The 20,455-nt window shown below is 40.1% G+C and overlaps 1 long non-coding RNA gene across 1 annotated transcript in view; it reads left to right on the forward strand.

Annotated features, from left to right (window-relative positions):
• Positions 1–236: 236 nt before the first annotated feature.
• LOC128116208 (uncharacterized) overlaps positions 237–20,455 on the forward strand; it is a 44,512-nt gene continuing 24,293 nt past the window's right edge. Inside the window, exon 1 of the long non-coding RNA XR_008220408.1 lies at positions 237–362. This is a non-coding gene — a long non-coding RNA (uncharacterized LOC128116208). The remainder of the gene's footprint in view (positions 363–20,455) is intronic.

Here is a 20,455-nt window from a genome sequence, read left to right on the forward strand (position 1 = left end):
GCTCTGTGGGAAATAGCATTTTCATTATGTTTGCAAACATGTTAGCATTCATTAAAATGTGCACTGCCTTGAAGAAAGATTCATGGTGAGCGCTTCCTGTTGAAGGACACATTTGTGAACAGATTTTGTGAAACAGAAGTTTACAACACTGAGGGTTTGAAGTGTGTAATATTTTATGCCCTTTTCTCACTGGGAGAGATTTGGAGCGGAGGAGTCTGGGATGCTTTGCATTTCTATGCTGGTCTCAGAGGGCCAGAACTTCAACAGGCTTTGAAGTATGTCAGTGTATCCTTCTGTGAGTGCCTGTGCATCCTTGGTCTGTCAACTTGTCATGAAGAAAGGGACCATGGGCTCCAGCTCAGGTAAGGTCCAGAAAGGGAGTTTTGCCTTTCTCCGCGGGAGCCTGGGAATAAGTCTGCAAACGCTTGCAGCCTTTCTTCATGGAAAACACGCTGGGTCTGAAGAGAATTCATTTACCAAACATTTTAGAACGACACAGTTATAAGCCATGGAATTTGAGACCTGGAAGAAACTCAAGCCCTTATTTAATTCCCATCCATTCCAGAATGCTATCTGACTATTTCTTTTTCTGTTCCGTGCATCCTGTCTGCTTTAGCAAGCTTGAGACTTCCCCTTTCCTTCTTTCTTGTTTCTTTTACACCATTTCTGACTCTGCTTAGGTCTTCTCATTACCCATCTGTTGTTAAAATGTTTTGTCCTTTCTCCACAGAAAGCATTTTTAGTGCCTTCTACATACTCTGTTTTGCAACAGATGAGATTCTAAAAACTTGAAAGCAAAGAGTGCTTAAGAATTGAGCATAGTTTTTTTTTTTTTTTTTTTTTTTTTTTTTTTTTTTTTTTTGGTTTTTCGAGACAGGGTTTCTCTGTGTAGCTTTGCGCCTTTTCCTGGAACTCACTTGGTAGCCCAGGCTGGCCTCGAACTCACAGAGATCCACCTGGCTCTGCCTCCCGAGTGCTGGGATTAAAGGTGTGCGCCACCACCGCCCGGCGAGCATAGTTTTTAATGTAGACTTATATTATGTCCCTGAAGTTCTTCGTAGCTAACAGAATATTCTAGCTTTGGAGAGATGGTGAGGCCCTTACCGGATAACAGAGCATTCTTATAAAGACATAAATTAATAAACTGTGACTAAAATTTAACTAAACATTACTTTCTAAAGTGAATATGGTGTTCAGAGGCATGCATGCCTTGGACATGCGCAGACAGTAATAAAGTTGGAGCATTTCCCAAAGTTCCATGCGTTGGGGCTTCATTCTCAGCTTGGTGCTTTGCAAAGTGCCTATTGGGAGGTTTCTGGGCATTGTGGATATGTTCTTAGGTGCCTATGGGAGACTGGTTTCTTATTTGTCTTTCTATTTCCTGGTCACCGTGAAGAGAGCAATTTACTCTAATGTACATTCCCTTGTCATGATGACTGCTTTGTCATAGGCCTAAAAATATTAGGGGTGACAGGCCACAGACTGCAATCTCCAAAATTGTGCACCAGAATAGACCTTTCTGCTTTTCAAGTAATCTCATGTGTTTTGTTACCATTACAGGAAACACACAGACACAGCCTCACCACATCTCTATTTCATTGTAATATCAAGTGAGTAAAAGGACTGGAAGTCTAATTATTTCAAAATTGACTGGGGTTAAAGATGAGTTGGGCCACCCAGGCCCTTAAAAACTTAAGTTCGAATAGATAAGAGTTAGTCATCATCCCATAATCAGGCATCATAACCTATTTATTCTTAAAAACTAAGCAAGGTGACAATTCCATTTTTCACTTAAGGAAAACCCCCAAAACTAAACCCACACTAGTGTATTATGAAACCTCATCATCCACATCTGTATATAACATTCAGGGACTACAGCTAGTGAGGAGGTGGGCTGATGACCAACAGAAGAAAATCTTAGGTTTAGGAGACTGTTTCTAGGAAGAGGGTAGGGTCGTGGATGAAATAAATGACACACAGAATCTCTTGTTATGTTTGTTCATCCTGAAGGATTTTAAATGGACTGAAAAATTGTTTGCTTCTCTGGCAATGCTTGGTAAAAATTATAGTCACAGTACTGAGAAAGTCAGTCAAGTCTCTCCTCTCCTCTTTAAAGGGGATTACCGTTCTGACTTAATTGAGTTCTTGGGAGGCACCAGGGATATAATCTCTGAAAATCTCATACATTAAGTTCATATGCAACAGGATCTGTATGTTAGGGCTCTTCTTAGACCATCTTCAGTAGCCGTTCACTAACTAGCATATCATTGACTCTACCTCTGCCCTCTTCATAACCTGTTCCAGGACATTTAGAGCCAGAGGTAGAGTGCTGTAGCACCTCCTCTTCAGAGGTTTAAGGTGTTTTGATTATCTTGTTTCTGCGTGTTACAATGCACATAGCCCCTCCCTTCCTCAGTGCTTATGGATGTCATGAAACTTTATCCTGTAGTGGGATATGGCACATTGGAATGGATAGAGATTCAGTCCAGTCATCCTTTTTTGCCCTAGAACTGACGGAGTCTGATGATAATCTGACCAAGGAATTCTTTCCAAACCAAGTAAGGGTTGGTGACTTCGGTGGTCAGACCTGTAACATTCTGGCTCAGTCTGAAGGTGGCTCCAACAGCAGAGTGAAGTAGAAACGCAGACTGTACATAGAAAATCTCTGGCTCTGTTTCTTACTGAAGTAGATGAATCTGAAGCTCAGACAAGTTAGGTAAAATTTCCAAGGTCACTCAGTGTGATGACCTGGATATTATTAGTGCTTGATGGGATCTATCCAAAGAATAGAATCTGCTTTCTTTCCTCCCTCCTCTCCTTTGTCTCTTGGAAGTCCATGTTTTTTGAAGGCTGATACATAGGGATCCCAGATCATAGAATATGAGCATGTCAGTGTTTCTGTCTCAGATGTCCACGGTCCTGGCCTTTATCCCGTATGTTTTCTGTTTTATGCTGATCGCCAAATATCTAAAATCTGTCTGTCAGGAGTATTTTATTCCTTGAGAAACATCATAGTAATGTTATACCTAACTAATGATAAAATTATAGAAATCCAGGGCTCATCAGATATTTATTGAGCACATGACAGACATTGTGCTGGTTGCTATGGATACAGCAGTGGACAATATATAGTATCTGTCACAAAAGAGAAGCTCACAATCCAGTGGGAAAATAGATTTATAAACAAATAATTATAATTATACCTTAAATAAATATTACAACATGGAATATAGCATAATTTTTTAATAGTTGTAATATAATTGGGAACATCCATATTCATTAATATAGTTTTTATTATTTACTCCTATAGAGTAACATACAAATCTATTATTTATTGACCAATTCTTTTCTCCCCTCTACTCCCCTCTACAAAATTGTATTAATATTGATTAAAATTATACCTAAGTAATTTATAGGATATTTAAAGGGGCATTCAGTCAGAAGACAAAAAGACTACCCAATAGCTACTCAAGGATGGATAAAGCAACATTTTGCTATTGATTTTTTTGGTGAGAGAGTTTGCATATTTTCATTTTTATGAAGGATAGTTATGTTAACTAGAAGCATGTGTTTACCTTTTTAAAAAGATTTACTCCATTTTAATTCTGTGCATATGAGTGTGTGTCTCTGTGTGCATGAGAGCACAGGTATCTGCAGAGTCTACAGCAGGACAAAGCAGTTAGAAGTCACCCAATGTGAGTGCTGGAAATGGAAGAGGGGTTCTCTGCAAGAATTACAATAGTACATGCTCTTACCTCCCACCCCTACCCCATCTGCGTGGGAGTTTGGCTCCTTATTGAAAAGGAATACAAGGTTAAAGAAATGTGTATGAGTATAGGATTTTTAAGGATGGGGCTGTGACCATGTGGTGGGAAATGTGCTAAGTTGGTTGGAGGAGCATTTCCCAGAATTCTCTCAGCTATGTGTTTCCTACTTAGCAGTATGATGTAAGATGAGGAAGGTAGACGGAGCAGTCATAGTCAGTTCTGAAGTTTACTGAGGGTGCTGGTCAGCGCTGGTCAGCGCTGTCCACAAGATTCACTTGTGGACATAAGGAACTCTCCCTTTTCAGCATCTCCTGACTCTGGGCCAGGAGCAGACAGTCCCAAGCAAAGACCAAGCTCCTTTGCAGATCACCTATGCATGCCATCAAGGTTGAGGGCAGCCCACAGCCACAGCCTTCAGCTTGTCTTCACTGAGCCCTGGAACTTTTCTTTCTGGCCATATGTTCTACTGACCCTCGGAGAGCTCTGGACCAGACTTCTTTATCAGCCCTATGCAGTGTAAGGTCCAGTTTTTACCTGTCAGTCCCCAGGCTCTCTCTCTTAAAGAGGTACGTACTTGCCCAGGTGACGAACTCAGTGGTCATGATGTTTACATTTCACATTTGTCAGTCTCAGCCCTTAAAGTGAATTTAGCTAGTTATTTATTTTATATGTGGTTTTCAGCACTGGTATAGTTCTTATTGTTTTGAGTCTCATGTTCTCTGCCAATTGGTAAGCATGTGATATGGATGAGCACACAGATCACATGCTGTGCTGTTGGACTGATTAGCACGATTTTAGTTAGCCACAGAACTGTCATTATCAATTCATTGAATGACACTTTACTTCTTTTTCTCACAAAGGCTAATGAGAGAATATAGCAAAAACTTTGATCAGGTCAGATAAGCTTTACTTATTATATTTTTATGACTTCATAGATTACTAACTCTGTGTGTGATATTAAAAAATGTTACTTTAACATGGTAGAAAACCAATCCTGTGTCCTAGCGACTCATTTAATAATCTGTTGTTTAGTATTTTACCATTTAAAGGTCCATCTTGAACTGTGATTAACATCTGATTCCTGGTGGGTGGCTTTATGGTGGTTCATACTCTCATTTTATACTCTGTATTCAGAAATTCAAACGGGCTGGGAAAATGACACAGTCAGTAAAAATGCTTGTCCTACAAGCATGAGCACTAGTGTTTGGATCTCCCGTACTCATGTAAAAGCCTGCCCCAGTGGTATATGTCCAAAAGCCCAGTGCCGAGGAGGGGTACAAACAGGAGGGTCCCTGGAACTAACTAATCAGGGAGCACCAGGTTCACAAAGTAAGATGGAAAGTGGTAGTTAAAGGCACCCAGCTTTGGTCTCTGGTCTTCACATGCATGGACATACGTAGCTGAACTTTTTTTGGTCCCACCTGGCTCCTGTGGCCTCATGGTCCTGCAGCTGCTCAGACCCAAATGAACACATAGAGGCTTGTATTAATTATGGACTATATGGTCTTCAGCTTTGCTGCATTTGAATGCTCTGTCCCTTCCCCTGTGCCTTCCCTCAAGACAGCTTCCTCGCTTACCATTTACTCCATCAGTTCTTTCTCAAGCGTTATCTTTTCCAAATGTGTGTTCCTGTGGCTATCTAACCTAAAAATAACATCTCCCTCCAGCACAGGTAGATGAGACAGGCAGGAGGATCATTTTCCTTCAGGAGGAGAGACAATGTGCGATCAAGGAAGGGGACTGATCAAGGGCTCACAGTTTTTAAAAGTTAAACCGAATGTTGATTTTATGTAAAGTGTGTAAGGAAAGAGTAAGGAAAGAAAAGGGTGTTTGTGTTGACTACCGAGTGGTGGGAGACCTCTAAGGGCTGACTGACTCCCGTAATAGATTTCACAATATACCGTGTTCTTTTAAAGTTAGATTATATACTATTTTCTTTCAGGCAGAGACTGGTCAGGATAAAGGAAGTTTCCATTTTGAAAAAAAAGGGATGTTTTACTCTAATTCCTGCCCCAAATTCTGGTAAGGACATTTAAAAACAATCTGTACACTTCTTAGCATAAAAACATTATAATGATAATTTTGTCTTAAATGAAATTACCCAATTCATTTCCTTATAGCTTATAGTATATTTTGTTAAGGGATTTATTTACTATTAGAAAGCAATAGACAAAAGAGACCTTGAATTTATAAAGATGACGAAATGGAATTAATAAGACCGTAATGGTCCAGTGGCTCTCCTTAACCCTTTATTAGGATATATTGATTGTTTTTCTGAATGAATGGCTGGAGGTGAGCAGTAGGAAAATCAATTTTACGTAGGAAACATTCCAGTTTTTAGTATGAAGACTAAAGGTAAATCAACTGGAGCCAGAGCAATATTGAAAAAGCTTGGCGGAGCTGACTAGAAAAATAAAATGGACTTCGACATCTTTGTAACCTGGGCTATTTAGCCACAGGACTGTTCTCTCTTAAAGAAAACATCAGACTCTTAAGGAACAAAAATAAGATAACTCTCTTAAAGAAAAATGGAAGGGACAATTCTGGAATAAATGTGCTTGGAAATGGCGGAGGAAACACACACAAAGGACAGAATTGCCCTTTATCCAATTTAAAGACCAGGAAACAGCCAGGAGTGTTCTGAGATTCTTTGCTGGAAGAAATTTGAAGAAACAAAATTGAAGGTTGAAGTTCTGGCCACAGTTCTCCTGCAAATGGGCTTTATATATTATCTGGGCATACAGGGAGAGAAAGCAGCCAGGGCCGGCGGCTCTTTTGTTGTCCCCCTAAACCTCAAATGCTGTTTATCCCTCCCCCTTCCCACTCTCTAAGATTCCGCAGTGATGCTAGGACATTACCGGTTCTTCTAGGACCACAGTTGTGTTTCTGCTTTGGATTAGGAAGGTAACTGTTAATGTTCTGTTTGCTGGTTTTGCTTCCACTGGCTTGTTCCACAGTATTAGTGTAAATCTTCACAAATGTGAATCTCATCATGTCTCTTCCCTAGCCAAAGCCTTCACTAACTCTTCATCAAATCCAGCAACACTTCCCAACATCTTTTCCCAGAACTGTCATAGGATGTGAATAGACAGTAAAGACAAGCTGTGGAAAATTCTAAACCGAGGTCAGCAACTGTCTTTGCAATAGGTTTTTCTCTAGGTTTTTAGTGGTATTGTTTGTTCACTGGGAGTCTACCCAAAGGGGATGGAGTATGAAACGTAGTGTTTCCTGAGCTTGTTTGGTGATGGGACTCAGTTTTTCACATGGAGTGCATTGTAGGATTAGTGTGGAGTACAGCACATTGTTTTAAAATGTTAGTTCATAGTGTATGGTAAATTTGTAAGCAGAGCAAAGAATGAGTGCAGTGATTTAGAGGTCCCGATCTTCCGTGTGTGTATATCTTACATTCTACACTTGCTCTCTTGTCCATGCCACATAGACTTTGAAATTTCCTCAGGTCGTGTCCTCTTGAATAACATCTCTTCATCATTTTGGTCTCAGGATAGGAATCACCTTCTTTCAGAAAATTCCCATAGCTCTCACTTTGCATGTATTCCCTCTAGTTTGAAGAACTATTTACTGGATATCGTTAATTTATATAGGGTATTTTGCTGCATTAGGATTTTATAGAAGAAAATGAATGGGGCTGAGAAAATTCAGCTAACTCAGTTTATAGAAACAACATATTCAATTGCTTTGTCTTCACTTTCAGATTAATAAAAAGAGGGAAAATATATTATCATGGTAGGAACTTACAAGATGTATAGGAAGAACACAGTTTTGAAAGGCATTTATCAGGATAAACAAGCATATGCTACATGACACATTTAAATTCTGATAGCTATGAAAAGCTAATTTTAAAATAAGATGCTATGTGCAAGAAAGCAAGCATTCAAGTAAACCAGAATGTAATAAGAGACCTGGCATGTGGACTACAAATTGTAAATAACACACATAAGCAAAAACTATTCTGGAGAAAAAATTAAGACATTTCCTAGAAGATAAAAGAAAGTATTGTCACTGGGGTGGAGATAAGGGATAGGAATTTAGGCTAAAATAGTTCATGATCCTAAATGTGAGTTGAGAGTAAGTAGAACAGAAGCAAGACCCATAAATGACACAGACATGAGGAGACACATTGAAGGGCATGAGAAGTGAGAATTCTTTTTGACCTGGAAAAATTAGGAGAGATTTATTTCTAACCAAGTCCCACAGAAAGTTTTAAAAATATAACATGAAAGAATATTGCAAGATTCCAGGCCAGAAAATTACATACTAAAGTAAAAAGAAATCAGGCTGAGTGTGGTTTCTTCTAGAACATTAAATTCATAGTTATAATGACATGACATTTATGTAATTTTTAGAGGCAACATTTGGAGCTCAAAGAATTTTTATCTCTAACATTGTTGGTATGATATGAAGGGAGAAAAAGACACAACCAGATTTATATGCACTCAGACATATTTTACACATTCTTTGCTGTAAGTTTCCTCAAAATTTTCTACCACAATGTGAAAATAATCAATATATGAAACCCAAGAATTATATATGAACTGACTCTGAGTGTTATTACAACCACATTCATATAAGCACAGGATTCAAATAATCATTGTAACTCAAGTAAATGCACATTACCAAATATAAGAAGTAATTACCACATTTACCTATTTCCTTTATTTCTTATTTGTTTATCTATCCATGCTTGTATGTGTGCGTGCATGCGTGTTTTTTTTTGTGTGTGTAAATGTATGTGTTTGCATGCTCCCTGACCATGGCATGCATGTGGAAGTACTAAGGTATCTTTAGGAAATTAAGGAAATAGCCACAGAAGTCTAATGTGTATGGCCATTGATTGTTGATGGCATTATTATTACTAGGAGGGACACTCTCAAACAAACCAAATGTACACAGTTATTTGAATCAGTGTGTATAAGTCTTCCATATACTTCCAGGATGCATACACATTTGCTTGATTGTCACAGACCTAGATTTGATTTGTTTTCCGGTTAAATCATTTGCAAGCTGTGTGAATTTGAACAAGCCACTTGGTCCTGAATTCTATTTCCCTACTTATAAAAAGAGAGTGTTACCAGACAGTGATGGTGCATGCCTCTAATCCCAGCATTCATGAGGCAGAGGCAGGTGGACTTCTGTGAGTTCAAGGCCAGCCTGATCTACAGAGGGAGAGTTCCAGGACAGCCAAATCTACACAGTGAAACCCTGTCTCGAAAAACTAACACAGAAAGAAAGAGATATAATTAATAGCATATATTTATAGCGTATATTTAGTCTATAAGGTAACTTAATGTCACTTAATTGGGATAGTATATGTAAGATCTCTGATACAGAGTAAATGGTGGGTATTTTCCATAGCTAAGATATTAGAAAATGACCATGTTAATTATAATAGATAAGAGAGCGATTTCTTATGGATAGAATTGTCAACAGGTGTCGCTTGAGAATCGATTCTTCTTTCTCCCCCTTCCTATGTCTTACTTGGCAGCAGGTTCTACCTCTGTTTTCTAATGTATTTCGCTGTGACCACACACCATCTGCACCGGACTCGGTGCTGGCAGATCTTCTTGCCTGCACAACTGTGCTAGGTTTCTTACCAGCCCCACCCCATTGCCTGTCTTCTCAGAGGCCAGGTCGGCACAGAGGTCAGGATGGACTTCCATGCTGGCCAATCAGACCCAGGATTCTGTTTAAAACCATTCCCATTGCCTCCAGAAGAGAACCCTTGCCCCACCACGCTCTCTTTGACCCACTTTCCCTGCAGCTTTTGAACTTTCTCTCTCACAGCTCCAGCTCAGCTCATTTCAGAAGCACTGGTCTTTTGCTCCTCAAACACTCCAAGCTCGTCCCACATCAGTGCGTCTGTTGGAGACTATTCCTTTTGTACAGAATGTTCTGTTCCTGGGGTCTAGGTCTTAACTCAAGTGCCGTTTCCATGAAGAGACCCTGAGACCATCTCAGGGTCGATGATTCCAGAGATGCTTTCTCCCTCTTTCAACATTTACCTCCCAGTTTCCTCAGTGCCTGTTTCTTGAGCAGACTGTCTCTGGTTCTCAAGTTCAGCGTGACAGACTATGTACTTCTAACAAGCCCTGATACACAGAGCCACCTCTGGTGTGAGAGCCCAGCTCTGGTGTGGAGAGCCCACCTCTGGTGCACAGAGCAAGTATTTGTCTACTGGTTCTTTACCTTAACCTGTCTCTGATGATTATAGTTTTCATAATATAGAATAAAAAATAATGGTGAATATTTGTAGATGGGAAATTGTGCTTTAGATACTTTTATTTACTAATTCCACATTTTGTATATGTTCTCCTATAAATGTGTTTATTTTAGAATCTATGTTTTAAGATACCATAAAACTTTGACAAGACATAAATTTGATGATATATCTTCATATATACCTAGATGACAATTAGTAATAAAATGTATAATAGTTTATACTCAGCTAGTCATGCTTAAGCAATGGATAATAATTAATATTTATTGTCTTGATGATGATAATAAACACAGTAATTAGAAAATACGAATGCTTGTGCCTGCTGACAATGGGAATTGTGGGAAACGCCTTCATTTTCTTCGTTTCTTTTATTGCTGATCTTTGCCTGTTTTTCTGTAAAACAAGTGTCATATTTTCTGTGCACATGTGACAGTGCCTTCACTATGGAGTTCTAGTGTGGCCTCTGCATGTACCTGGAAATCGATGGGATGCACTGGGGGGAAAATAAAGCTGTAATCTGAAGATGCAGGAAGAGACAGTGAATTCATGAAAATATTCTAAAAGCCTAAAACTAGAAAAGAGACAATCCAATCTCTTCTTTCACAAAAATAGCACAGGACCTAATTTGCCGTGAAAGGGTCCTACCAAGATCCACAGTGCTTTATTTAGTAGTTATTTTTAAGACTCACTTTTAGATTTACTACTTATCTATCATTTAATTCGTGAAACATTTTGTTTCTGGTCTGTGCCAAGTGTTTCACTTAGCGTCTAGGAAGGGACTGAAGGCAGGAGGTGGTTAACATTTTAGGACAAAAAGTCCAAACTACTCCAGAGCTAGTGAAGAAAAATCCAAACCAGGCCGTCTCCTCCTCAGAGTGGCCCCAGAAAATGAAAGCTAAAGTTACCTCTGTGCTTCACCTGTGGTAGAGTTACTGTTTCCAAAGAGTCGAAGCATGGGAAGGCATCCATTGTGGAAAGCAACCTATCGCTTTTTTTTGTTGACTTTTTAGTGTTTTACTTCATCATTTCTTGTTCACAGAGAATCAGGTTTTTTTGTGGGTGTTGGGGAAAAAAAAGATGATTTTCTCTCTGGGAGAAGGTGCCCTGGGCTGGAAGTGTGCAGCAGTGTCTTCCTCTACTTTCAAAATTAGCTTTGCTGGGACTTTTTTTTGACCTGCCTCCACTCTGTTTCAGATTTGTATACTCGTGTTTCATGTATCAGTGATGATTCCAATTACACGCTAGGTAACAAGAGTTTAATAAAATGTGGCAATAAATTGTGGAAAGACATCATGCATGGGAAAAAAATGTATTAAGAAATGTGTTCCAGGTAGGGCTTCCAGTATTAAATGACTAATCACTTCCACACACACACACAAAGTGGAGGTTTTACTTTGTGAAACTTGGCCTTTCAAAGCTAGAATGCCAAGCAGTGCCTTCCAGCTGGGTCTCCAGCCTGTCAGAAACATGTGGCAGCTGTTTCTTTTTTACAGAGAACTTTTCATGTCCTCAGTGGCCCTTCAGCAGACAGGAAGGAAGGGAGGAAGGAGAACACCTTGTTCAAAGCTCATGTTTTGCTGCTTTTACTGATAAGTGGTAATAAAAGGTAGGCGTAAGGATTTGTTTTTAGTAAAGTATAGTGGTCAAAGGGCCCAGAAATGAGTTTATGTATTCAATATGTGCACCTAGGGAAGGTTCTTACTGCGGGGAGCATGCCATGGCCATGTCAAGGATCACAGGCTCAGATCTGTGGAAAATAGCAAACCCCCACCCTGCCCAGGGTGAGGCCTTCCTCTGGTCCATGTGTAGATGTTGATAGGGTGTGCAGAAAATGACCACCATAGCTTTATCCCCCTGAAGATATTTATCCCCTATAGAGACTGCGCCTACCAGGGTTAGCTAAACCTGTCTCCTTGAGCCAGCCATAGCCCATAAACCCCTCCTTGTTTATCTGTGTGAAATAAGCCTGCCTCTTTGTTCAGGTGTATGCAGAAACCCTGCCTCTCTATTCAGCTTTCTAGAACAACCATTGCCATGCTGTGATTTTTTGCATCTGAAAGCCCAGTCCACAAACCCCAGCTTTCTTTTGTTTTTCTTGGTTTTGCAAGACAGGGTTTCTCTGTATAGCTTTGCACCTTTCCTGGAACTCACTCTGTAGCCCAGGCTGGCCTCGAACTCACAGAGATCCTCCTGCCTCTGCCTCCTGAGTGCTGAGATTAAAGGCGTGTGCTACCACCACCTGACTATGTGCCACCACCACCCGGTTTAAATCCCAGCTTTCTTATTGTGAAGGTGTCTGTCATTTCTTCATTCCCTCACTGCCCTTAGTCATGTCAAGTTCCTTGACGTGTAAAGGACTCAGCATCTTACATGTCTCTTGCTTTTTTATTTTGAGTCAGGGTCTCTCTGTGTAGTGCAGGTTCATCTCCAACTCAGAGTCCTGCTTTCCTCTTTTCAGTGTTGGAATTATATGTGTACATCACCAACTCTGTATAGCTATACCTCAGTTCCTCCCTGCCAAACAGGAACAGGGATATATTCTTTTTTTTTTTTTTTTTTTTTTTTTTTTGGTTTTTCGAGACAGGGTTTCTCTGTGTAGCTTTGCGCCTTTCCTGGAACTCACTTGGTAGTCCAGGCTGGCCTCGAACTCACAGAGATCCGCCTGGCTCTGCCTCCCGAGTGCTGGGATTAAAGGCGTGCGCCACCACCGCCCAGCTAAATTAGAGTTTTGTTATTTTAAGTAGTGCATAAAAGAGCTGCAAAGGGACGGTACTACTACATGCCGTGACTCGGATTCGAACCGAGGTTGCTGCGGCCACAACGCAGAGTACTAACCACTATATGATCACGGCGAGCCACCGAGCGAGCAGCCGGGATATATTCTTTACTGAGAGGTTGCAGAATATTGATAATTTTTAAAAACTGAATTCAGAGCATTCAGTCCAATGAGAAATGCAGGGTAAGCACTCAATAAGAACACTATTATAAAAAAATATCAAATTTAAAGATGTGAATAGGAATTACACTTTTTAAAAATTGTTTGCTGATTGGCGCTAGAAATTGGCCCTAGAGTCTCATATATATTGAGCATGTTCTCTGCTCCTGGTCTATATTGTTAGCCTTCTGAATACCTACATATTGCAGAATATTTGTACATTGTGTGATGATGTGCTGCTGTGAGTGGTATAATAAAAAGCTGAATGGCCAATAGCTAGGCAGAAGAGGACAGGCAGGATTTCTGGGGAGAGAAAGGAAGAAGAGTAGGGATCTAGACACCTGGGGAGTTGCCAGTCAGACATGGAGGAGAGCAAGATGCATAGTGCAGAGATGAAGTAACAAGCCATGTGGCAGAACCTAGAATAAAAAAATGTGGGTTAATTTAACCTACAAGAGCTAGTCAAAAACAAGCCTAGCTAAAGGCCAAGTTCTTATAATTAATAAGCTTCCATGTTGTTATTTGTGGCCTGGAGGTCCCAACTGGTACTCGCTACATTTGGCACCCAACATGGGGCACCAGATGAAGCATTTATCTAATTATTCTTTATCAATAAAAACCTGGGAGTCAGGTATCAGGGTAAGAAACTGAAAGAACAGAGAAGTGGCAGCAAAGCAACCAATGACTTCCTCTCTCTTTTCTTCCTCTATCCAAAAAGGCTGAGAATCTTTCTAAACCCCTCCCTACTACTTCTTGTGTCTCTCTATATGTCCTCAGTCCTCCAAAACCTCTATGGCTAATTTTTGTCAACTAGTAGCTAGCCCTACCCTCTGATTCAAAGTAAAGTTTATTGGCAGTTTTTGGAGTGCCAGAGTGTGATCAAAATATCCCACGATACTTACAAATAACAGTTCCAGAAAAAACATAAAGCTTGTTACTTGGGAATGGAGATGATACATGTTTGGCCTTTTAATTTCTGTGTCACACCAGATGGTGCTTCATAACATTTACCTCCCTACCAGCATCTCTTGGGTAGCTCTACTCTACCCAACTTGACATCATTGTTAACCACCACAAGAAGTCCTCAGGTTCAGTATCCTTCCTGAGATGAAAATCCCAAGTGTGACTTCTTACTTTATTTTGGAAGTCAACATCCAGAGACCACATGGGATAAGGGACTCCCTGGAAGATAATTGGTTTGGCCTTCTTATTGTTCATGCTTCAAGAACATTCTGAGAACCCATAGAGGAGCTAGATTTGTTTCCTGTGCTTTGCCCTTGGTAGCACGTTAGCAGGGAGGCCTCTGGACCTTGGACTCTGAGAATCTATCACCTCCATGCTATTTTAGCTATTCATTTCCTCACTGTGATAAAATACCTGGATAATGTATTTTTATTGGGGGGGAAAGATTTATTTTGGCTCATTGTTTAAAAGGACAGAGTCCATAATGGTGGAGAAGGTGTGGTAAGAGAAGTGGGCCATGGATGTAGTAAGAACTTTCTTGAATCTGGAAGCAGTTGAGATCTGCTACAGTCTTGAGTGGTTTAAGATCATGAGGTCTCTCCCCACCCCTCCAGGAACCCAGCACCTCCTTCCAGCTAGGTGACAATTTCTAAAGGTCCCACATGTCCCAGAACTGGGCTATCTGTTCAAACACATCAAACCTGTGGAGACCACGTGCTACCAAGGGCAAAGCATGGGAAACAAATCTAGCTCCTCTATGGGTTCTCAGAATATTCTTGAAGCATGAACAATAAGAAGGCCAAACCAATTATCTGCCAGGGAGTTCCTTATCCCCTGTGGTCTCTGGATATTGACTTTGTGCTTTGAGAGAGTTATTTAGTTTCTCTGTACCTCTTGGTTCCTTTGTGTGTGGTGGCAATAAAGACACTTTGGAGTGCAGCTGTAAGGATAAGAAAGTACACGGGGCAAATTGCTTAGGATAGTGCTTGCCCAAGGCATTTGATGGAGACTAGTCAGTGGTACAATACTGATGATTTGTCAGGTTGGGTTGTAAGTCTGGGAAATGGTCATAAAATAATTAACCTTTGTCATCAGAGAATCGAGACATAAAAGATCACCCGATGATCACAGTTTTGAATGCTGAAACATCAGGATCCAGATTTTCTTCACTACTGTGTAAGAAGTACAGTAGTGAAGTGGTTACTGAAATTTTTGTCTGTTGTTATGTGCTATTTTAATGATTAGATCATAGTCTAAAAGTAATTATACTCCAGAAACAAAATTATTTTTTTCAAAAAGAGCTTGGAGCTTCTATTCATGACTAATAGTTATAGAGAACCAACATTATTGAGGGTTTACTATGAGATCTATTTCTGATGTTTTTATGAATGGGACTTATTTAATTCTCACAGCCACCCAAGTGAGGTAGATTACTGTTGTTTTTATGAGTTAACATGAGAAATGATCATTCCCCATTTTTTCTCAGGGCATTTGGAGATTTTCATAGCCCCATTGGTTCAGAGGTTTGGAAAGACATCCCTTGTCTTATATGAGAAGAAAAAGAAAAGAAAAGAGACAAGAAGAAGATGGACGATGCCATGATCCCTGGGAGAGAAGGAAGTCGTAACTGATAACCTCTCCCCCCTTTTTTCTTCTTCCTCTTTCTGCTTTTTCATTGTCTATGAGACAGGTTTTCACTCTAACTCAGGTGGAACTCGAGGTTGTGGCCTTCCTGCCTCTATTTTCTGCCAGCCGTATTCCAGGAAAATGCTACTTTTTATGGGTCCAGTGTTCTTCATAATTACTCTAATGATTATGAAAATAATGATAACAATATTACCACTACTATGAATAAGATTTGTTTGGCTCTGTTTCAGGAATTTCTACTTTACAGTGACATTATTAGGAAAGAAGTCTGCATAAGTGTACATTTTAAAATCATTATAGTATCTTAGTTACTTTTCTATTGCTGTGACACCATGACAAAGGCAGCTTATAAAAGAAAACATCTGTTAGCCTCATGGTTTCAGAGGGTCAGAGTCCATGATCATTATGGTGAGAAGCATGGCAGCAGGCAGGTAGGCAGGCATGGCCTTGGAGCAGTAGCTGAGAGCCAGCATCTAACCCACCAACAAAGAGAGTCAATTGGGAATTTCTCAGATTTTTGAAACCTCAAAATCTACCCCTGGTGACATACCTCCTTCAATAAGGCCATACCTCCTAACCCTTCTCAAGCAATTCCACCAGCTGAGGCATTCAAACTTGGGGTACATGGGGGCCGTTCTCAGTCAAACCTCCACACACAGATTTGATAGTATACTGAAGTATTCTGGGAAGAAGCCACACACACATTCATTCATGAACTATTTAGATACATGTTTGCTTGTTTGTTTCATAGTGACTATTAAGTTGCAACAAATGTGTAGAGCACCTTTGTGAGAGGAAGAAGACAAAAACTAATGGAAAACATTTTTTTTTCAAAAAATTCTTTTTTTCAGCCTTTGTTTACTTGGTGTGTTTGCTATTGTTTTAAGGTGTGTTACTTTTGTTTATGTTGCATTTATTTAACTCAGTGAAGCTGTGTTACTGTGCCTATCTAAAACACCTGATGGTCTAATAAAGAACTGGACAGTCAATAGCTAGGCAGGAGAAAGGATAGGCGGGGCTGGCAGGTAGAGAGAATATGTAGAAGGAGAAATCTGGGCAGAAGGAAGTAGCCAGAGAAGGAGGAGGACTTCAGGGGTCAGCCACCTAGCTACACAGCAAGCCATGGAGTAAGACACAAAGAAAGGTATACAGGAATAGAAAAGATAAAAGCCCAAAGGCAAAGCTAGTTGGGATAATTTAAAGTTAAGTAAAGCTGGCTAGCAACAAGTCAAGCTAGGCCCAACATTTATAATTAAGTATAAATCTCCGTGTGTGATTTATTTGGGAGCTGGGTGGTGGGCCCCCAAAAGAGCAAAAAATAAGAACAATAGTTTGTGTGTTAGGGGTGTGTTCTTGTGCCACAACTGTGGTATGGATGCAGAGGACAACTTTTAGGAATAGTTTCTCTCTTTCCACCATTTGTATCCTTGGAATTGAACCTGAGGTCAGACCAAGTATTCAAACATATGAGCCTATTGGGGCCATTCACATTCAAACCATTACGTATAAGTATGATAGTGTGGGAGTCTGTTGTCCTTCTATCATGTGGGTCCTACAGATCAGACGCTGTACCAAGCATGGCTGCAAGCACCTTTACCAACTGAGCCATTTTCTGTATCCATCCACCTCTTCTGAAGCACTAATATTCTCTTGTTTTGAGTGTTATTTAATAACGTTGATGTGGATTTCAGTTTATTCTTTTTGGTAAAAGTAAGTCAGCTGAATTGGGGTTAATAATGACAATGAGATTTAGACTTAATCTAAAATTATATGTTTTGTAATAAACATTTTTACACAAAATATGAAAAAGTCATATGCTAGCCACTAATTCATAATAATTGTACCTCGTCGTATTTCATTGTAATATCTTTTATTAGGAAAGAATGAAAGTTGGCTTTATTTTGTTGTAACTGAGTTGAATATTTTGAAAATATTTAAACCATAAATCATGGGCATTTGCTTTGCCAAAAAGATTCTTCATATACAGAAATATTTAGGATAGGAGTCTCAGAGCAGGGAACTCTTTAGAATATTTGAACCATGTATAAATTTAACAGACTCTGACTTATGATGAAAGACCATATTTTATGCTGAGAGTTGTACAAACACACACCGAGGGTTTTCACCTCACTTTTACCTGGCTTATTTATGTGGTTTGTGTGTTTAGCTGCTTCTTTGTTCTTAGTTTTGTTTTGCTCAGTGATTCTAGGATTCCAATAAACATTTTTAAAAAGCTCTTCTCAGACATGAGGCTTCCATGGGTCTGTAGGTGTTCCTAAATCTCTTTCTTGTCTGACAAGTCTTTACTCTCTTTGAGAGACAGACGGTCAAGCATAATCAGGATGTCTGAGCTTCACCTTTGAGTGTGTAGTGATGGCGTGGCTTTGGGCCAGTCACTAACCTCGGAGTTCTTCACAAGTGTGGTGGGTCATGTGACTCTGCAGGGAGATTCAGAGTGGCAGAGCAGCAACCTCTGTGGGATGACAACATTCATTGATCTGATTGTCTACATAGTTAGAGATCCTAAGGTGATCTTCTCCAGAGATGAAAACTATTAGAATTTCTGTGATTAGAAAATCTTCAGTTGAAGAATTTAAGGGTTGATGAGGAAAAAAAAAAAGGAGTGTGGAAAAGGCTATGAAAACTTATGTGGAAGATGTTTCCTGTGCAGTCACTTGCAATTCCTTGTCTACTTGTTCAAGCCAAATCATACCTGCCCTCCCCCTTAGGCAGCATTAGTTACTTCTGCCCAAGACTAGGATTCTTCCCTTCCTTATCTCCACCAAGATTCTCTCTGGGAAAGTAACAAACCAAGAAAGAACTAATGTTTCTTACACTTGTGAGGAAATACAAAATATTTGAGTTGGAGTAGATGGAATTGTCTTTTTTTTCCACACGAGGTAACCAAAATCATGTAAATACTTCAAGATCATCAATTTAGGAAATGGAAAATACACAATTTTCATCATTACAGGCTGCTGCCAAGACTCATGTTTTTATTTTATGCAAAGAAGAAGAAATGGTCAGGGCATCTGTGATCGGAGGGTATGAATTGTGAGGGAACAAGGAGCTTTATAGTATGTACTACATGCCAGGGACCATTTAGAAATTCAAGTAACACATTGCTCTGTTTGTAGAAATAGTATGTGACAGTGATCTTGTTTTTCATGTGTGTGGTTGTGGGGATGAGAACTCAAGCTTCATACATGCTAGGCAAAGGCTCCCTGAGCTACAATCTCAGTCCCCAAATTGGATGGGGTTTCTAGCACGACAATTGGTGTTTGGCCATCCCACCACCAGAGTAGGTCAGTTTGGGCTGTCTCTCAACCATTGCCAGCAGTCTATTGTGGGGGTATCTTTGTGGATTTCTGTGGGCCTCTCTAGCACTTTTCTTCTTCCTAGTCTCATGTGGTCTTCATTTACCATGGTCTCCACTGCTGGTGGGAATGCAAGCTTGTACAACCACTTTGGAAATCAATATGGCACTTTCTTAGAAAATTGGGAATCAATCTCCCCCAAGATCCAGCTATACCACTCTTGGGCATATACCCAAGGAATGCTCAACCACACCATAAGAGCACTTGTTCAGCTATGTTCATATCAGCATTGTTTGAAATAGCCAGAACCTGGAAACAACCTAGATGCCCTTCAACTGAAGAATGGATAAATAAAATGTGGTACATATACACAACGGAATACTACTCAGCAGAGAAAAACAATGACATCATGAGGTTTGCAGGCAAATGGATGGATCTAGAAAAAATCATCCTGAGTGAGGTAACCCAGACTCAGAAAGACAAACATGGTATGTACTCACTCATAGGAGGATACTAGACGTGGAACAAGAATGACTGGACTGCTACTCACATCACCAGGGAGGCTACCTGGAAAACAGGACCCCAAGAAAGACACGGGGATCACCCAATGACGGAGAAATGGATGAGATCTACATGAACAATCTGGACATGAGTGGGGATAATGAAGGGCAAGGGTTGAGGGAAAGAGAGCTTGGGGGAGCAGGAGATCCCAGCTGGATCAAGAACAGAGAGGATGATTTGATTTTTTTTAATTCAGTGAGAGATGAGGCTTAGTTAATTAAGGGTGCACAGACAAGCTAGGTGATAGGTTTTTATAGAGAAAAATAGAAATGGAGCAGGAAGTTTTGGGAATTAAAAGAAATTAGTTCTCGGATACACAGGTTCATTTGTGGTAGTTCTCTCTCTCTCTCTCTCTCTCTCTCTCTCTCTCTCTCTCTCTCTCTCTCTCTCACACACACACACACACACACACACACACACACACACACACACAAACACACACACTTGTCTTAATTGACTTTTGCTTGCTTATTTTTGAGACTGTATTATAATTACAACATTTTCTCCTTTCCTTTCCTCCCTCCAAACCCTCCCATATACCCCTCCCTGCTCTCCTTCAAATTCATGACCTCTTTTTTCATCAATTGTTAGTGTATGTATATACATATATATATGTATGTACATACATATATTCCCAAATACAATCTGTTGAGTACGTATAATGTTACTTGCCTGTATGTTTTAGTAACATCAGAAGCTATACCCACAAAGCCTCACCAACATGTCCGCCCAAACATGACTGAGCAAGGAGGTGGACACCAGGGGCCTAATGTAGAAGAAGGAGTCAAACTGAGTAGATCTCTTACTTTATACTGTTTTCACCTCTTTTCTGGAGCGAATCCCCGTTGGGCCCTGGTAGACTGCAAAGCGGAGGTTCATCTCGACTTTGGATTTGGTCTGCAATGCTTTTTCCTTGTCCTCAACTGTCATTTGGTCAACAGTGATTACCAGGGTGCCTGTAGCAGGCACTTTGCTAGGCACTTGCTTAGCCATTGCTCCCGTCTTTTATAATCGGGGGAGCCACTCTGCC

The sequence above is a fragment of the Peromyscus californicus genome, unplaced genomic scaffold (assembly GCF_007827085.1).
Source record: "Peromyscus californicus insignis strain IS unplaced genomic scaffold, ASM782708v3 Scaffold_20__1_contigs__length_68692818, whole genome shotgun sequence".
In the NCBI taxonomy this organism is placed as follows: domain Eukaryota; kingdom Metazoa; phylum Chordata; class Mammalia; order Rodentia; family Cricetidae; genus Peromyscus; species Peromyscus californicus.